The sequence below is a fragment of the Hordeum vulgare genome, chromosome 2H (assembly GCF_904849725.1).
Source record: "Hordeum vulgare subsp. vulgare chromosome 2H, MorexV3_pseudomolecules_assembly, whole genome shotgun sequence".
Taxonomy (NCBI): domain Eukaryota; kingdom Viridiplantae; phylum Streptophyta; class Magnoliopsida; order Poales; family Poaceae; genus Hordeum; species Hordeum vulgare.
In genome coordinates, this window is record NC_058519.1 from 23,217,079 (window position 1) to 23,238,114 (window position 21,036).

General features: G+C 44.3%; 1 long non-coding RNA gene and 1 pseudogene across 1 annotated transcript; one reads left to right on the top strand and one right to left on the bottom strand.

Moving 5' to 3' along the window:
- The first annotated feature begins 3,690 nt into the window (after positions 1 to 3,690).
- The window catches only part of LOC123425082, a 40,243-nt pseudogene continuing 22,897 nt past the window's right edge, over positions 3,691 to 21,036 (top strand).
- Positions 11,353 to 12,228, bottom strand: LOC123429308. Its single transcript, XR_006622637.1, has 3 exons — positions 12,151 to 12,228; positions 11,609 to 11,864; positions 11,353 to 11,443 (listed from the first exon to the last, which is right to left on the bottom strand). It is a non-coding gene; the product is annotated as an uncharacterized LOC123429308 (long non-coding RNA).

The window sequence follows — 21,036 nt, forward strand, 5'->3', positions numbered from 1 at the left end:
AAAGAGTGCCCACAAATTTTGAGAGCGATCAAGCAAATAAAAAGGGTACTTGCTTCACAACTTGACAGATAGGGCAGAATCAGAAAGGAATATTTGAGGAATATTTTTGAACATGGCTATCAGCAGGATATTGCTTGAATGGAGCTGAAACTTGGAGGATATAAATATTTTAGGGTTATGAATATGCTGTATAAATTTCATGTGATCTTGATAAGCCAAAGTGGCACTTCCTTCACACAATATCCTGCTGGACAGAATCTTAGAAGAATTACCGGGAATAATAGGCTAAATAAAATGAGCTTAAAATTGGTTTAGAGAGGTTTTATAGGTAGGAGAATGTCCTGGTAAAATTTCAAAAATTATGGAGCAACATAAAACATAGTTGCTTCACAATCCAAAATAATGACCAGAGACAAAGATTTGATGCTATGATCACATGGTTGAAGGAGTGATGCTCAAATTTGGAGAAGAGGTATTATTTCAGCATTTTGAGATGATCGCAAAGTTTCAACGCATTTGAACACTCCTAGATAGCACTTGCTTTACAAAGTTTCCTCTGGATCAGAAACTTTGGAAATTTGCCAAGAAATATTTACTTGCTAAATTGAGTTGAATTTTGGCATGAGGCAATGATATGGATAGGAAAGTGTGCCCACAAATTTTGAGAGCGATCAAGCAAATAAAAAGGGTACTTGCTTCACAACTTGACAGATAGGGCAGAATCATAAAGGAATATTTGAGGAATATTTTTGAACATGGCAAGGAAATATTTTGTCATATCTGAGGAAGATATGACCCAAGAGATTTATGAGAATTATTTGAGAATTTTTGGAATGATAGAAATGGTGTTGCTTCACAACTATTACAATGAAACTTGGTTTCGGTGGAGCTGGGCCGACCAATGAAAGCGCAGCCCGCGGATCGCTGACGTAGAACTACTTCCTGATCCATGCCGTCCATTCACGGCGATCCAATGGTCCGGACAGGTGCGGGGTTTTGATGGGGTTTTGAGGAGGTTTTGATGGGGTTTTGAGAGGTTTTCAAACGTTAGGGTTGAGCATAAGTAATTCAAAAAAAATCAAAAAATTGGAAACTTGTGGCAATCATCATTCTATGTGACTAACTCCATAGGAAAATAAGAAATCCGGGCTATGGAGTTTTTCATGAAAAAACCTTCACAAACTTGGCTATCACGAACGAGGTTGTACAGTTTTCAAAGATTAGGGTTGAGCATAATTATTCAAAAAAAATCAAAAAATATAAAACTGGTGCCAATCATCATTCTATGTGACTATCTCCATAGGAAAAATAAGAAATCTGGACTATGGAGTTTTTCATGAAAAAATCTTCACAAACTTGGCTATCACGAATGAGGTTGTAGGGTTTTCAAAGGTTGAGCATAAGTAATTCAAAAAAATCAAAAAAATAAAAAACTGGTGCCAATCAATTTGAGTTGTTAGTATATGACAAAGTAAGAACAAGTGTACTGGTTTTCCAATATTTTATTTTATTTTTATTTTTTTATGCTCATTTCAAACTTGGTCAAACCTAAGTTTAACAAACATATAAAGAAGTTTCAAACATGAAAATGACAAACCAAGCATGGATCCTTCTTAGTCACTCCCAAATGAAGCTTTTGTGATGTTTTTGAAGGTTTGAAGTTCAACACCCAAAACCACTTGTCTTTACACATGAGTTCAAATTAGCTCCAAAGGGGTAAATCCCTCATTTCTAAACAAGTTTTTTTGTCCACCATGTCTAAAACAGCCAAATCAATTTGAGTTGTTAGTATATGACAAAGTAAGAACATGTGTACTGGTTTTCCAATATATATTTTAATTTTTTATGCTCATTTCAAACTTGGTCAAACCTAAGTTTGACAAACATTTAAACAAGTTTCAAACATGAAAATGACAAACCAAGCCTGGATCCTTCTTAGTCACTCCAAAATGAAGTTTTGTGATATTTTTGGAAGTTTGAAGTTCAACACCCAAAATCACTTGTCTTCACACATGAGTTTCAAATTAGCTCCAAAGGGGGTTAATACCCCATTTCTAAACAAGTTTTATTGTCCACCATGTCTAAAACAGCCAAATCAATTTGAGTTGTTAGTATATGACAAAGTAAGAATATGTGCATTGGTTTTCCAATTTTTTGTTTTTTTTTTATTTTTATGCTCATTTCAAACTTGGTCAAACCAAAGTTTGACAAACATTTAAACAAGTTTCAAACATGAACAAGAGAAGTTTCAAACATTTAAACAAAGATATGCAGGAAAGATGATGGCTCAACTGAAAACAGGACAACGTTCGAAACAGAGCAGGGGCTGACCGGTCAATCTGACCCATGGGCCAGGGAAGTCAGTGTGTGTCACATCAGTGTCGTACCCGAGCTACTTATACAGTGAAATGTGTCGTACCCTAGCTATTTCCAGATCTGCGCCGCTCTCGCCCCCTCTCGCCCCTCGCCTCCGGCGACCCCCGTCGAAACCACGCAATCCAGCCCCGTCGCAGATCAAGCTCCACCGTGCGACGATCATGAGGCCAGGATCTTCCAGCTCGCGTGGCAGCCATTCCGGCGGCGGAAAACAGAGGGCGAAGCGGCCGGCGCCTGACACCCCTGACTCTGACCGCGAACAGGCGGTGTGGGTTGCTTCCGACGCTGCTCGAAAGTGCGGCGCGCGAAGGTACACCAACTGGGGGCTCGCGCCACCGCGTGCGTTTGCTCCGCGCGAGGTGGAGGAGTACGATCGCCAGATGGTGGCAGCGGCACGCTCCTCTGCCGCGGGCTCCTCTACAGCGAGCTCCGTCATTGGACCCGCACTGCTGCCGCCTTCGAACAGGGAGGGGGAGGAGTAGGGCTTTCTACCGGAAGACTGCGTCGACGACGGCGACCTCGACGGCGTCATCGCCGAGGTTATGGAGCGCACCAAGGAAGAGGCCCAGCAGGTCGCCGCGCGCCGGCAGAGGGAAGAGGAGCTCGACGAGATCCGCCTCCGCCAAGCCATCGAGGAATCCCGCACCGACAGGGGGTGGGTCGCTTCTGACTCCGACTCCGACTAACCGGCGCCGCCGCCTCGTCGGGGCCGCACCCCTGGGGCCCAGGTGAGCCCACTTTTGGAGATGTAGCAGGGGTGAGGTAGGAGCTTAGGAGCCCGTGTAATCGAAGGTCGAACCTGTAATCGTCTCTGGAATATTGCTCCGACGAGCCCTTGTAATCGAACCCTATCTATGTTTGTTTCTGAAATGTTTGCTGGAAAAATGAATCTATGTCTGTTTGAATTCGGTTGATTTGCTTTCAAATGCTTGTAAATTTTCTTTTCTGAATCGGAGCTTGCCGGCGTTGCCGTGCTTCGTCGCCGGAGAAGAAGAAGAAGGATGCGGACGCAGAGAAAAACTGTTTGACAGTAGCCGCCGCCATCTGGGTCCCATGCCGACGTGGATAAACTGTTTGATACAACGGCAACAGTAGCCAGACCCGTTGCCGTTGTATCAAGAAACGCCTTTGGTAGAATGGTGAAATGGCCTGGTCGAGCATGCTCCAACAGTAAAAACTCTGCAGCTTGTGAGTACGGAGCACGAATCTTGACGGGCTGGACAGACATGATAACCGAGGGTCGGGACCCCCGGATGCTACCACACCTTTTCGATTATTTATCCCTGCTCCCTCGGTATCTCCTGTATCATGAACATGGCGGGATCGCCATCGGTTTCTTCGGACGTGGCCTGTACGAGATTGACCTCTTCCCGCTTCCCTTGGGGCGTGTTTGGTTGCCCGCGTTGCACCTGCATGGCATCCCAGATGCAATTTTCAGTTTGTTTGGTAAACTGTATGGCCATCTGGGCCTGGCTCGACTGATGCAAAAAATATCCTCTTAGCCAGGCTGAGAGCTACGCCGGATTCGGTCGTTCCTTGGATGCATGCACGAGTTATGCAAAACACCTGCACCCACCCCTGCAGCCCGCGTGCAACTTCAGATTCGCCGCCGCTGCCTCCTCACCCCCGCCACCATCGTCTCCTCACTCTCTCCGCCATTGCCTCCTTCTCCTCCTCTCCGTCCTCGCCCCTTTTTTGCTGGCTGCCGTCAACAAGAGAAAACACACGAGAGGAGGGATGCCAGATCCGGCGCGGGATCCATGAATCCTGGCACGGGTCGCCAGATCCGGCGCGGAATCCATGAATCCTGGCAAAGGTCGCCAGATCCGGCGCGGTTGAGGCCGAGCTGTGCGCGCTCGACGTCAAACGGCCGATGGCGGCAGCGAATTTTTTCGAGGAAGTTCTGAATTTAGTTTTTAGCTACATTCTAATGGCTAGTGCCATGGTTGATGTCGGCTGTGTTTGTTGTTGTATTTGTAAATAAAGACTGCCTGTTAATTTTATCTGAAATAGACAGGCTTCTTTTATTTGCTGCAAGTAGCATGACCAATTAACCAAACAATATGTCACTCATCCTGTGGCCCCTCATACAACCTACCAAACACATGTTCATCCTGACCAGTCACACAACACACAAGAAACCAAACACACATCTCAATGTACCATTGCATTAGCCCAGCCAGGCCACAATCAGCCAGCATGCTAGGTGCAATGCAGCCAAATGTGACCCGGGCAACCAAACACACCCTTGGTCGCCACGCTCGCGCTTCGCCTTGCGACATTCGCGAGCCCAGTGGCCTTCGTAGCCACAGTAGTTACACTTCCCTTTGCGGCGGGAGCCGCCGCTGTCAGTCTTGCCTCCGGTGTCCCTGCTCTGTGGACGGCCTTGTGGCTTTTTTCCTTTGCCACCGCCGCCGGATGAACCGCTGCCGCCGTGGTGATTTGCGTCGCGGGCCCGCCACTCCTCCGCCGTGAGGAGCAGCCGCCCACTCGCATCTTGCTCCGGCGCGCCACGCCCTTCCGACGCCGCAAGGCGTCCACTCAGCTCGTCGATGGAGAGCTCCTTTAGATCCAGCAGCGTCTCTATGGAGAACGCCATCTGGGAGTACCGGGGCGGCACAACAAGCAAAATCTTCTGCACACCGTCGAGCTTGGAGATGGTGTCCCCAAGGGACTGCAGCTCTGTGACCACGCTCGAGACACGGAGAGAGAAGTCCTCGACGTTCTCTCCTGCCTTGAATGTGAGCGCGTCGAAATCCTTCCGCAGCTTCTGTCGGCGTGCTTCTCGGACGCGATCCACGCCGACGCGAAGTGTCTTGATGGTGTCCCAGGCCACCTTTGCGTCATCCTTGGCGGCCAGGATCTGGACCATCTCAGGCGGCACCGAGCTCAGGATGGCCCCTAGGGCCTGTCTCTCCTGCCGCTCCGGTGTGTCGCCGGTCTCGATCGCCTCCCAGAGGCCTGCGCCTTGCAGCTTGACGCGCATCAGGATGGCCCACTCGGTCTTTGTGAGGAGAGGCCATGAGACGGCGCCGCCGCCGCCGGTCTCCCTCACGATGGTCTCGCGCACCACCACTTCACCGCCGCCAGTTCTCCGAGCCCTGCTCCGTCCGCGGCTCGGTGAGCGCACACGACGTGGCCCGCCTGCAAGCAACCTCGATCCGGCGACCGCCGCCGGTGGTGGCGTCCCAACCATCGCGGTTTCAAGAGGCTCTGATGCCAATTGTTATCACTGAAGATCGAAAATAGCAAGTGTGATCAACTATCGATGCAGTGGACAGTCGATTTTGTGTTGCCTGAAGCTGCAACTTTTCTCAGTGTCTATTCCAAGTCTCTTATTCTGAATACAAAGCAAGTGCAGAACTCCACGATCTGTAAACCTCGCGCCATCCCACGAGCGAGTCGTGTGTCCGCTGGAATCAGTCCTGGTTTGTTAGGCAAAGACCAGGACAACTAATCCTATCGCTAACTAACTAATAAAATAACCGAAGAAAGAAGGACCTAATCTAACTACAGTCTGACGGCGACAATAGCCTGATGAGCTACAGTAAGATTCAGAGAAACTACCTATCTAGCAGAAAGAGATGCACTAGGATTTATTCAACAACCACACCTTTTCGATTATTTATCCCTGTTCCCTCTAAGCAGCTGCCTCCCTAGGGTTGGCTGGACATCCAAGCGAAGACGGCAGAGAGATCTACATATCTAGCTCAAAACTGGCAGTGGAGTCCCGTTCAAAGGCGTGGAGGGACAAGAAGTCATCTCCCGGGCCGCCAGGGAGCTGCCGCGGCGCAGGCACCGACGACGGAGGGAGGCGGAGATCTGGGTTCGCCCGCCCTTGCATATACCTGATGAACAGTCGTAAAAAAGCTTGCAAGTCGTCCACTGAAATGCATGCACAAGGAAAAGGCATGTTGATTTGAGAAGCAGTCATTCATCACGTAAACAGAGGCAACCAACCAAATGGAGAGGCGCAAGGATCTACGTACTCAGCAGCAAGCGCCGTCGGCACGTACGTGATCCGGCCTCCGTCGGCCACCGGCCTTTCTTTCGTTCCGATGCATGTCCGGCTCTCTCCACCGTTGCTGCACCTCGCGGGTCATTCTGTCTGTAGTAGCAGCTAGTGCAACAAACCAATGTTTTCGTTACCGAATGGAGGATTTTTATCGAGTGGTACGGTTAAAGCATCTTCAATCGCGCTCCCGAAACGCCCTTCCAAACGTCTTTAGTCACCGACGCTAAAAAAAAATAGCCTAGTCATGTCTTTAGGACGTCGGTTTGGGTCTGATTTGGCAAAAACTAGCCCCGGCAATCTCAGTCCAAACCCAGCTCTCCTGGCGGGCGCTTGGGGAGCGACCAACATTATTTTTGTATGCATAAACCGCACCGGTCAGCCTCTCTCCTCTCTCTGTCTTTCCTCTTTTTTTACTAGATTCATCATGTGCATGCGAAAAAGAAATCTTTTCTCTCTCCCTGTCTCTCTCCTCATGTGGCCGGCTGGGTGAGGGCATTTTTTTAGCCGGTTGGCCTTCAAACGACGCTATTATGGCCCATGTGGACGCCTAACGGCTGGAGATGCTCTTAGCGTGGTTACCAGACGGTTATCGAGAAATATCAAGAATATTTTGAAAGAATTTTGTAGTTGAATTTTGATCTCAAATAACTGAATGAATGGACATTCAAACCAGAGACCTCGATACTACAGTACTTTACTGTGAATCCAGCGTTCAAATTCAAAACATGTTAAGATGCTTAATTTTGCAAGATGAGCGAGTCCGAGTCCTCCCTTGCTCCACCCGCGGTGTCCATGGAGCTGCACGCCGGCAACCGCGAGCGCCTCGTCGCCGCGCTCACCGCCCACCTCTCCGCCTCCGGCCGCCTTCTTCGCGGCATCGTCCTTCTCCAGGTTCGTTCTACGCTCGCTCCCCGTCCATCTCTCCCTTTACTATGAGCTCTTTTACTGTACCCTGTAATAGATATGAACCATCTATTCTTGAAATCCAATGGTACTGATTGATCCATACTGCTCAACAGGGTCAGTATCATCGCGGGCAGTATTCCGTAGCACTGGCCGCTCTGCGTGCAACAGTATATGCTGCCAGGGTGATTTAGGAAGGGAAAACAATCAGCCGGGCTCGCGACCGAGCCAACCCATTCTCCCGTCGGCTAGAATTCCGGTGGCTGCCTCGTCGGCTTCACATTGATTACTCGGTCTCGGGAGCACGTCGACCACTACCCCGCATCGTCTTCCTCGACGAGACCTCTCTCCTAGAGTCCTACCCTTTCTTTGTGCCCGCGGCGGCCGCCGCATATCGTCTTCGTTTGCGTCCCTTCATCAGCCATACTCATGGACCGAGCGCTCGGTGGTATGGTGCAATTGTCCGATTACAACGAGCTCCTCTTCTTTCGTTTTCGGCGGTGTCGCCTCGCGGCCATCGGGCGCCTGCTAACTTGGAAATTAGACGTAGTATTTCATGGCACCAAAGGAAGAGAAGATGAGGTTGCGATCTGTAGTTTCTCGGCGGGTAGTGCCTTATACTGTCTGGACGTGGGCGTATGAGGATGATGTGTGTCCCGTGGGAGGCGCGGCTGGAAGTGTGAGGACACGGCGGCGAGGTCGAACTGCATCCGACGGTCTCGTTCAAGTTCGTAGGCGGAGGGCAATGGCTAGGACGAGCTGGGAACAAGGACGTAGCGGCGAGTTCGACGATGATGACGGCGGAATCGCAGGCGGAGGGTAAGCTACGTCGAGTGGGCAGCCGGAACAGGGTGATAGCACAACCAGGGCGAACACCGATTGCTCATGGGTTAGAGTTATTCTGGAAAACGGAAAACTGACGAGACTACCCTCATTCAATCAACGATGGATGACTGTATACTGGTTACTCACATCTTTAGTAGTATAGGGTACCATAAAAAAGCTCTTTACTATACCATTTGGGTTCCTCTGTTAATCTGGTACTCCCTCCGGTCCTTTTTACTCCGCGTATTAGATTTGGGTCAAGTCAAACTTTATAAAGTTTTATCAAATATATATTGAAAAATATCAACATCTATAATACCAAATATACATATCATGAAACTACTTTTCGCAATGAATCTAACAATATTAATTTGACATTGTGAATGTTGATACATATTTCTATAAATTTGATCAAAATAGAGATACTTTAACTTCGGACAAAGCTAATATGCAGATTAAAAAGGATCGGAGGGAGTATATACGTCTACTGTCTCTCTCAACTCTCAAGGGCGGCGAGGAGCAGACTCTTTACTGCACCGACCGCGTCCCGATCTTCAGGTGAACGGCGCCTGCATTAACAATTTCCCCATTTCCCTTTCACCTTTTCCTGCATGATATGCATGGCAGATTCAATTGATTTATATACGTAAATTGGTAAAAAAATGTCTCCAGGCAGGAGAGCTACTTCGCTTATCTCTTGGGAGTTCGAGAGCCAGGGTTCTACGGTGCAGTTGTAAGTTTTCTCTTCTTGAGCCCCACGATATATACATACGGGTAGTTTATTAATTGCTTAATTAAGTATATCTAGGATGTGATTTCTTGCTTATTTGATGCCATGCATGTTTCTAACTTGTCCTTTTTAAATGTTCGCCAAGGACATTGCCTCCGGACAATCTATGTTACTAGTTAGCGTGCACGTGCAACGCACGTCTTCATTTTTTTATAGAACATGATGGAATATGTAAGTTATAAGCGTCCCACGATCTCATAATTTGTTAAATATCTCCGTAAACATGCAAACATCTATACCATACCTAGAAAACATCTAGGAAACGAAATTGAATTTACCAATGCATTGTATGGCATTGTAGGAAACGAAATTTGGCTCCATCAGTAACTCAAGGAACAGACAGAAACATCACGAATTCTGCTCCTTCCGTGTGCCTGTCATGCTGAAACGCATGTTTCTCTTTGCAGTTCATGCATCCAGAAAAGATGGAGTCTGCAAATGCAGGACAGTTAAAACCGAGCAAGCTGCTCATTGGGTTGGTATACGGCTCAGGCTGACTACTGGCCAGTAAACAGGTATAGGTAGCAGCGGTGTCAAACAGAAACCTGGAAGCCATGCTTGCTGTAGAATATCAACAGTCAGCTTGGGAATCGACGCGCAGAACATTCAGAATTTTTACACTTGTTGCATTGTGAGACTGTCCTCTGAAAGTAGACTATGTCTTGAATCACCCACCAGCTGTGCCTTTCACAGACTATTGTAGTACGAGCAAAAAGTCCACTCTCGCAATCCCGTGCTCCCCACCCGTGTCATGTAACAGCTTCTGGCAGCAACTTGATGTACCAGTGCTCACTGCCCTGCCTCGCCTCCCCTCGCCTACATGAGGATGAACACAGCTACTGAAACAACCAAGGACGCGGCGAAAAGGCTCAGCGGCACCACCCTTGCCGAACCACTCAGAATCTGCACTGGAAACACGCATCCTCCCTGAGAAGCATTCGTCGTCACGATCTTCGCGAGGCCTCCAAACGAACACGCCCTGACGTCCTGATCCATCGTCTGGAAGTAGATGTTGAACGCGTACGATATGTTGCCATCATGGATGAGACCGTTGCATGAGCACCCGTACCCTAGCGCTATGCAATCTGCGTTCGAGCACGCGTAGTTCACGGAGGCCATCCAAAAAGAAACAACACAGGATTTACAAATGATAATAAATAAGTAGGTTTCCAACATTGTCAGGACATATATTGTGCAAATGGTAATGATCATCTGGCTTTAAATACATTGTATCTATGTTCATAATTTGGTAGATTCTAAGCACGCATTTTTGTCTTGGAAAAGAAATAAGCACGTAACATTAAAATTTCTTTTTTAATCGACAATATTTGTAGGAAAAATGATGAACTGGATGTCACACCGTGAGAAAAGGCTAAAAGTACGTATCTTTCAGGAAATCAATGTGATCTTTGGAAAATAGAGGCGCAAGTTTTTTAACTAAAAACAAAACCATGAGCATCAATTAAATTAGCAAGGAGAAGAAAGCATGTAAACAGTAAGATGGTCAATATGAATAGTAGGAAAGTTCATACTTCTAATTTTGCCTGGTCGATGTTTCCAAATAAATTTCCTCTTTCTCCAATTCAATCCAACTTGAAGAAGATGAACATACGGCAGAGAAAACCGTGGAAAAAGAAGAAACATACCAATTAAATAGGGAGAAAATTTTTCAAAGAGCAGGAAAACTAAACGGGACATACCCAATGGTGTTGGATAGGCACATCTTACAGTTCGAAAACAAGACATAAATGATGGTCCAGAGGTCAGGGTAGTATGGACTGGTCGTTGCAAGAAAGCACTCCTAAATGATGAAAACGGTAATGTAGAACAATTGCGCTGGACAGCAATAGGAGAAGATGCACATGCTGTCAAAAGCATAAGAAAACAGAGAAGTATGAGCATGAGGTGCAAACGGAAAGTTTAAACATGACAAAAAGAACGAAGAGAAGAAGAAGTGGACCTATTTTACACGCCTAGAAACTGGGAAACTTCCGTAGGGCATTTTGGGGTGCATTACCAGATACAGAAAGCAAGCAAATCATAGCGTGCTAGCTAATCTCCATGAGCATTACCAATTTTTGGCTTCCCTGAGGAAGGGTAGGGAATCAAAATGCCCCATAGTGTGTCAACCAAATGCTCGGATATCTCAATACGTATTAAACTACAAACAGCCAACTAATTTGTTTAAGCAGACCTGTCATCTCATATTTCTAAGAACATAGTGGCCAGAAACAAGATTGAAGCTCAGAATCCATACGATAGCAATTGGCAGATCCTGGTTTGGGTTACCTCAGATCCATCAGTAAGTTGGTACTAATTTAATTTAAGATGACGGATCAGGTCATTGCTGGGGTGTGATTTTTTATACTTGTGACTTCTGAGCAGGACGTTCATTGTTACTCTAACTTGGCAAATAAATGAGAAGGCGGAGAAATGAGGTTGGGGGGGCTGTGAAGAGAGATCCATACTTCGGTACGAAGACTATGAAACCATTTGCCTTGATCTTTACTATTCTAGCTTCAGTATCCACAGGCCTGCACAGTTAGAAGTGTAGAGCAGTATTAATAATCACTATGGTCACTTAGATGATACATGTACTCCAAGAACAGACTTGAGCCATTTCTTACTACCCTCGTCTTGAATAACATACTATCTAATGTAACTTATAAATAAAAGAGCCATTGACAATTAAAATGTACCTTGTCCTGAAATATATGAGAGCGTCGAGCTCAACCGATGCTCTGCTTGCCATTTGGGCATTTCGGTGCCTATAATTCAAGTCTGATATGATAATAATGTCAGTATCAAATGTTGCAAAACATATAAAGACCCACTTCAGTAGTACATTGGATCACTCACTGTCAGCGATGCCTGTGAGTTGCGGACCATCCTGGAAGACTGGTGGAAGTTTCGCAATATCTAGAGCAGCAGCTAGCAACCTATGCACCACAACATCTGCAATGGAAAAGATGTACAATCAGACACCAATCTCACAGTTTATAGGTTTCGTCCTCTTCTTTCTTCTACTTAGTCTACAGAAAATACGATGCCTTACAAACAACTTTCACTTTGTACAAAAGGTGCATGAAAATAGTTATTCCAATTAAACTTTCCGACTAAACTAATTAGCTCATAGACGGAGAAAGTAACATGGATAAATACTTGCTATGTCCAAGAATCATCAGTCGAATTCAGGTAATATCATTGAGCATCAAAGCACCTAACAGTGAAAAAAACTAACCTGCATATCTGCGAATAGGAGAAATGAAATGAGTGTACAGAGCAGATGCAAGCCCATAATGATAATACTCACACAAGCTCAAATCTCCACTGCAAAAGTAAACTACCTGTGTATTGCAAAAATAAAGTTATATAGATATAGTTGAAAACAGTAAGTAAAAATATAAATTGCTATCATACTTGTGTCATGCATCTAGAACACAATGCATGATTGATTGCTTCCCTGACCGCGAATCATTACCGAATCAGAGAAAGGAAGGGAGGGAAAGAGAAAGGGATAGGGGAGAGGGAGCAGGACATACCTGACCGCGACGCCGTCCGGTCTGGAACCGCCGTCGTCGTTGTCCCTTCGTTTAGGGTGGAGGAGGAGGTCCGTTGAGCGGCGGGAGGAGGCGTCGCGGCGGCGAGCGGGGGGAGGGGTTATGAAAATCAAGCAGAATTTCAGTAATGAGGTTAAGAAAGAAAAGAAGTGTTTCAGTCATGATTGAAAGTACAACTAAAAGATCATGGCATCTTCTCAGAAAGTTCAGCATTTAGGAAACATGGATAAAGTATGCAATTTGCTACACTTGATCCTAATTGACAGAGCATAAGGTCATCTAGCCACACACGGAGCAGGGCCGCCATTGGCAAAGATCATCTAGCTCATCCGCATGGTTATGTATTAAAAAATACATTAGGTTTGGATATTGTTTTTCATGTTCCATTTTCTAGATAGTATCATCATATATATTTCCCAGATAAATGTGTTAATCTGTTAACTCTCTTATTCTGACTGGCATAATGGTCGTAAGTTTAATCAGTTCAGAATCTGAATATTGCACATAGGAAAATTTCAGAAATGTAGAACAAAGTGCCATTGCAACCTGAACGAACCTGAATATTGTACATAGCAAAAATTCAGAAATGTAGAAAGCACACACGCACACATGCCAACGATCCAGATACAGAGCACGCACAAGCACAATACCGAGGCAGAGCATGGACACAAACAGCAGAAGGCACACAGAGAGCGAGATTTGGTGGAGAGGGAAATGGATACATACCACAAAAACCCGAGGCGGGACTCGTTCATATGGTTGGGGCGGCGGCCCGCCGGCGCATCGAGCCAAAAGTCTGCCGGAGGGTAGAGATGGAGGTCCTCCGACGCGTAGGGACGCGGGTCTACGTCGTCTGTAGAAAAGTAATGTATGTCTAACTACATTACTGAAATCAGCAACTACCAAGCCCAAAAGAAGAAAAGTAATGTATGTCTAACTACAAATTTTGAACCAAATCAAACATGCAGACTCGAATGGCAGCATCAACTACAAATTCTATAAGGCTAGATGTAAAAGACTCAACACTGCATATCAACGCTATCAAAGCTCGACTATTATATTATTTGATGAATAATAATAACCCACATAAAAGTACACATTTCATAAGTGACAACATCAATGTAATAAAACACCAGCAAAACTCTTCACAAGACAATAAAGAAAACTGTAAGAGCTATCCATAGAACTATGGAGTAAATCAATTTGTTAATCAATCATTTCTATTTTGAACCAAATCAAACATGCAGACTCAAATGGCAGCATTCTGGTCTAGGAATAGGTACGAATCATCAAACTCTAGAAGGCAAATAAGGCATCACATATTTTAAAGGGAGAACCATCTATCTAGAAGTAATGCAGCACCAAAACAATTATAAATCATAACTGACATTTGAAGCTGTTGACTAAAGGACTACGAAGAGAACCATGACTGACAAAATAATTAATCTGTCCAATCCTTATTTGTTGTCTCTGTGTAAGTAGGACAATTAATATGGATAGTAGAGAGTAGACAATTTCGGAATTCCTGATACATGATAATGAGTCTTGCTGTATACCTTGATGAAGCCAATGTCCTTGGCGTTGCTGCGGAAACACTGCCTGCAGCACATCAGCCCATACTTCCTGATCAGTCCATGCGAGTTTCCGCAGACCCGGCTGCCAAAAATAACAAACGTTGGGGTCAGTACAATTACTCATATGCATACTCGTTGGGATCAAATGGTACTCTGGAGAAGTGCTTGTGAAGTCAAACAAGTTAAACTATTGAGGAAATTCTAGCAGGATTTTTCTAGTTCTAGTCGCATTACACATTTGTGAAGCTAGTTGCACATCACAAGAAGCTTTGAATGGTTTCAGCAAGATATACCGATAAGGAAAACCAAAAGCCCATACCTGACCACATCTTGCCGAGGGTCCTCTCAGGCTCCGGCCGCTGCCGATTGAAGAACCCATCGCCATCTAGGAGGCCGCCATGGGAATTGGGGAAACTTGACTGCGAGCAGCAGGAGACCACGGAGATCCACCTCCCCTTGAACCGCCTCTTGTTGGATGGCCGGAGACGGGAGGGCCGCTGACTACCATGGGCCATGGCCAGTAGGGAAAAAATCATGGGGGGGGGGGGGGGGGAGGATGCTGCGCTGCTGAGAGGGATTCATATGATGAGACACTGTTCCTAGTTTATGATTCATTTGGGAAAAAATCATGGGGCGAGCGCGGCGAGCGACGCGGCGCGGCGGGGCCAGTGCGGCGAGCGGCAGGGGGAGCGGCACGGCGCGGCGGGGCGAGCAGGCGGTGGGCGGGGCTGAGCAGGCAGAGGGCGGCGGGCGGGGCGAGCGGGCGGGGCGAGCAGGGGAGAGGCGGCGGGCGGGCTGAGCAGGGGAGAGGCGGAACAGGCGACGTGCGGGGCGAGCAGGCGGAGGGCGGGGCTGAGCGGGGGAGAGGCGGCGGGCGGGGCGAGCAGGCAATGGGTGGGGCGAGCGGGCGGGTGCGGAGAGGGGAGGGGAGGAGGCGGACGGGGAGGGGGAGTTGGACGCGGAGGCGGACGGGGAGGGGGAGGCGGAGGTGGAGGCGACGGCGATGGTGCAGGCCAGGGCGTCTGGCTGCCGTTAATTCTTCCTAAATTTCTGTAGTTGATTGGCTCTTTTTTTTCGGGGAGGTGCAACACTTGTTCGTTGTAGGAGGAGGTGGAGCACGGTCAGCCTTTGTTAATTTGGTAACTACACACCGTCGGACTGAATGAATGGTGGAAGGCCGTTAGATTGTAATTTGTTGACTAATTATGTGGTGGTGATTGGTGTTTGTTTTTATGGGGGTAATAGTTGTGTGTACTTGGAGAAGTTTTCGTTTGATCTTTTATTAGTAGTATAGATTTGCTCCAAGGCTGACACCTGACTGCGCTGTTTTCATGGGTGAAAAAACACTGTCTTTTTTTAAGGTAATTAATATTCCAGAGACCATATTGTGGGTGCATGTGCCGCTCCTCTCAGATTTTGCCTAATATCTCATTAAATCTGTACAGGATACGTACAAGGTCGATTCTGTCTTCTATGTTGATGAGCTTGCACAGGTTGTCCGGAGTCAGTTTAGTGAGCATGGAGAGCCACTTCTCTTTCTCTTATACGGGAAGAATACTGACAGCGGAAATTACTCAAAGCCTGCTAGTTTTGAAGTACGTTATGTACGTATGTGATATATAATTAGCCACACAAGCATGAAACAAGTTTTTTTTTTTTGCTTGGAGCATGAAACAAGTTAAGATGCTTAATTTTGCAGTTTCGCCAAACACTATCTTTTTTTTTGCGGGATAGTTTCGCCAAACACTATCATCATTGGAAATGCACAATCATTCGTGTTAATATTGCATTACCATGTTCTTTCGAACCTCAGTGTTTAGTCTTATTGTTTTGTCAAACACTGTCACTGGAAAGCGCAATCACTCACATTATTAATATTGCATTACTATCTTCTTTTGGTCCTCAGCTGCATCTTATAGTAAAATCCACATTTTGTGATATGGTCTACGTACCTAGGTATAAAGAAGTAAATTTGGGTTACTAACTTACTATGCATTTTCTTTGTCCATGGCAGGGGATAAAGAAGTTTGACACTGATTTAAGCACGCTTCATCCTATATTAACTGAATGTCGTGTTATAAAATCTGACATGGAGCTTGCCCTCATTCAATATGCTAATGATGTCAGCTCAGAAGCACACATTGAGGTATAAAAAGTTATCAATCCTAATAATCTATTTCCACCTTTCACTGCTCCTATTATTTTAGACATCCTATTTTGCAGAAATATGCACTATGTCAATCTAGTATCATTTAGGTGTTACTACTTCTCACTAACATACTTAACTCTTGTTTAGAGTTAAATTAAACACATCTGATTGTTGACTTGCACTTTACAAGGTTATGCGGAAGATAAAACCAGGCATGAAGGAATCTCAGTTAGAAAGCACTTTTCTTTATCATGCAAATTATTACGGAGACTGTCGACATTGTTCCTACACATGTATATGTGCTACTGGAGAGAACAGGCGAGTTTACATATTCTTCCTAATGTGAAACAAGTAATGAGTAGTTACAAATATCTAGAAATTGTCACTAATTATTTAACTAACCATTTTTTGTAAGGTATATGTAGACGTCGTCACCTGAACTAACATACAGATATTGTAATACCAAATCACCATCCCAGTGCCAACAGTATAAGTAGTTTTATGCTTTGTTTCTAGATGAAGCTTAGTGATTTATTTCCCCAAATTCTCTAACGCCATGAACTTCAGGTAGTATGAGATAAACATCTTAGTGTAAAATATCTTAGTGTCAGAATAAACTACTCACTTTACATGATTTCAATAGGTCTCTCTTTTCAAGTTTACTTTTTTATATGCACAACAATGCATATTTGTTGACTTCTGTGAATTGGTGAATAGCTATGGAAAGTTATGTAGGAATGCTTTCTTAGTTAGTTAAAAATAATAGGCCCATGCCTTTTGTATATGGGTTTGCTCCAGTTGGACTATCTTGTTTGCACTGCTCTCTTGTGTGCTATATAACTCTACATCTTGCAGTTCTATTCTTCATTATGGACACGCAGGAGCTCCAAATGATCGGGTACAATTTTTTATGATGCTTGTGGGCTGCAGCTTACGTGTTGGTGTTACTTTTACTTATTCGAACTTGTAAATCGCACTAACAACAAAATTTAGATTATGTTGTCCATAGGGCTAGCTCGAATATTATAGGAATGGTTAGTTTTCATAATATACAGTAGCTACTTGGAAAAGGGTATGCTTTATTTTAGTTTCAGACAACAGAGTTGGTGTACCTTCGTCTTTCTTAACTGCTTTTCTGAAGAAAATATGTGTCAACTGGACGCAGCTTCAGTGACTTACTGAAGCCAAGTCTCACTGTAACTTAGCCTCCTCTATCAGCCATCCGATATAGATCCAACGTACCTCATTGATTCAAATGCTAAACTTTTTTAAAAAATTGTTCGAAAAAATCTAAAAAAATTCCAATAAATCTTAAATGTTTCATTTTGTATTCTGTGAAAATTTCAGTCCATTTGAATGTGGTGATTGTGATTAAATAGCATTTTAAGGACAAGTAAATAAATACTGTTTATTCATAAATGGTACATTCAAATGGACTGAAATTTTCACATAATACAAAACGAAATATTTATGATTTATTAGAATTTTTTCAGATTTTTTTGAACAAAAAATTGTTTAGAATTTGAATCAATCTGTTACGTCGGATCTATATCGGACGGTTGATAGAGGGGCTAAGTTACAGTGAGACTTAGCTTCAGCAAGTCACTGAAGCTGCGTCCGTGTCAACTAGTATATACTAGTTGTTAAGTACCATGAGACATTGAAATTTGTAAGTTTGAGCAACATATTTTGCTCGTTGTTCTATGTGTTCAGAATTCATGCATATTGGAAAAATGAGAACTGTGATGAGACGATCATAGTTAGTTGGTATATCACTGAATCAATCAAATAGCCCATGACATTCATGAACTGAATGTTGTATGATATCTGCTATCATTAGTGTGTCGGCAGAAAATAAGCTCAATTGAAGCATGTGCGTGTCAGCATTGTGTGATAGTGTTCACAGTGAGAGTTAGACAATTATGAACGAAACTTGGTACAGTTGGATGGGCAAAGGACCTTAACCAACCTTAATGTTATTATTATGCTGGATCAATTAATCAAGTAAAGGAAAACACTAATACCAAATGTATGAACTAGAGGATAGAAATCGTATGAAGAAATAGCTATGGACTTGAAGTATTATTTGGTGTTCATGATTTCTATAGGGGAGGATTACGCCTTTTCTCTCTGTACATACTTATCTCGTATATTTTCAGACGTTGAAAGATGGAGACATGGCCCTAATGGACATGGGAGCTGAATACAATTTCTATGGTTCTGACATCACATGTTCATACCCTGTAAGTCGTTTGGAATATGTGTATTTCTATGATACACTACTTTCCAAAATCAATATCAGTTTTTGTTATTTATTTTTAAAAGTGTTATTTACACTCTCGGGTCATTTCCTTTTCACTTCAGTCTAATGATATGTTAGGATTATTTTTACTTAGCAATTAAATTTTTTACTGAGATCGGATCATAGCTAATGTAATTCTTGCATGAAACTAATTAGTCTCGATATAAAGTGTCGCATTCTTCCATTTATTACATTCTAATATAGTGTTTGTCTTGTAATGTTACTTGAATGAGTTTGTCTGTTTTTAGGTAAATGGAAAATTCAAAAGAAACCAGGCAATTGTATACAATGTAAGTACCCTGGTGGTAAAATTATCCACTTTGCTATTTTTATTCTTTGTTGATGCAAGACTGACTGTATTTCATATATTAATGAGGTTACACCTTCATCTTCTTCTGCCCATATGGATACCCTATGTCTCGGATCATTTGAGGTCATGCATGATATGGGTCGCTTAGGGGGTGCAGCTCAATTAAATTTGGGTGCTCAAGTCACTAGCAACCATGCATGCATGATGACACAGCAGGAGGAAATGCCACATGACAAACATGGCACAGTGGCCAGCAATGCTAGTGTGCATGTTCCAAATAATTATCAGGTACAGCATGCATGCATGATACAGGATATGCATGGGGACAATGCCCAGAAACACCATGCGTGTAAGGTCCAGGAAAATACATTACTCATACCGCAGCATGAGTATAGCACACGCAAGATTACATTGCCTAGTTCGCCGCAGGGCAACGGCATTCAGATGAGCACTGATCATTTTTCTCCTTCAACGCCGGCGGACTCGCAGCGAACAAGAGAGGGCCTTGGGCAACATTGCAGCGACAATTCAGTGCATCATGCTGACAATGCACGTGTCATCATTCAGGAGGACCACGTGACATATCCTACGACCATATTATCCACAGTTCATACGGCTGATCCGGAGGGAGATGCAGCCAAGGGAGGATGTGCGACAGACGGTCGTAAACATTCAGAGGTATCTATGGAGGAGGTGATCTCATTTGGAGGGATCGCAGATCCTTCCTCTGGAAATAAACGCTACAGTCAACGTATCCAGGAACAACCAGATGCTGATGACATGTCCATAGGGCGCGCCATGAGGGCCGCTAAAATCCGAGATGCTGAAAACACTTCAGGTATGTGTGTCGTTCCTGAAGCATCAATTCTTCAACTTTCAGATTCAGATATTATTAATAATGCTAGCGACATAGGTATTTCTCTTGGTTCCTCAGGCAAACAAGTAGCTAAATCTATCAATGATATTTTAGACTTAGAAGCAGACAGAACCATTGACTTTATTAAGCATTTAGCAGCATTAAAACCAATGGAAGATTCAGATATTAATGACTTAGGAGGTGCACAACTACAGACTCTTTGTGACAATTTACTACATCTAGAGGAAGATGAGGTAGATCTGGATGACATGGGATCGGAGGGGTATGTGGCTCCTTCGATTGACGGTTGTCTACCAAATGTCAGAGTAGTACAAAATAACTTAGATGGTATTAAAGACAAACCCAAGAGACCTTGGAATAGAAAAGTATTTCCTCAATCAGCGGTCAGGAGGAGTGCCAGAGTAAAACAAAAGAAAAAATTTCATGATGAGATATGAAAGGGATTTTTTGGAATAGCAGAGGTCTAGCGGACTTGGCTAAAAGAAGGTTCCTTAGAGAAGCATCTCTCGAACATAAACTTGACTTTATAGCTTTACAAGAAACGGGTAGGGATAATTTCACACCGCAATTTCTTAATATCCTCTCGGGAGGGGTTGATTTTGACTGGCATTGTTTGCCGCCAAGGGGAAGATCTGGTGGGATCTTACTTGGGGTAAAATGTGAAACATTAGAGGTGATGAATGTGATATATGGCGAGTTCACGATTAAATTTCGACTGAGGTCGAAGACCGATGGGTTCAGGTGGGCTCTGGTGGCTGTATATGGGGCAGCGCAACCAGAACTCAAACCTCATTTTCTGGCAGATTTGGTACGGATTTGTGGAGACAAAAGATTACCACTTATGGTGGGGGGAGACTTTAACATCATTAGAAGACAAAATGAAAAAAACAATGATAATTTTGATACACGTTGGTCCACTATGTTTAACATGGTCATTGAGAGTCTTAATTTGAGGGAGATTGATCTCAGTGGTAGACAATTTACTTGGGCAAATTTTTTACCGGTACCAACATATGAGAAATTGGACCGGGTACTGACTAGCGTTGAGTGGGAACAGAAATACCCAATGGTTACAGTACAGGCCTTGCAAAGAGATATATCTGATCACACGCCTCTCCTACTGGACTCCGGAGAGGCAAATCATGTGGGAAATAGAAATATCTTTTCTTTTGAATTAAGTTGGTTTGAAAGAGAAGGTTTCATGGATCTCATAGCCGAAGAATGGGCAAGGGATTTGGGTGGAATAACAAATATCGAAATATGGCAAAACAAAATTAGAAATTTACGACAGTTTTTAAGAGGATGGGCAAAAAATCAGAGTGGTAAATATAGAATTGAAAAAGAACTACTCAGTC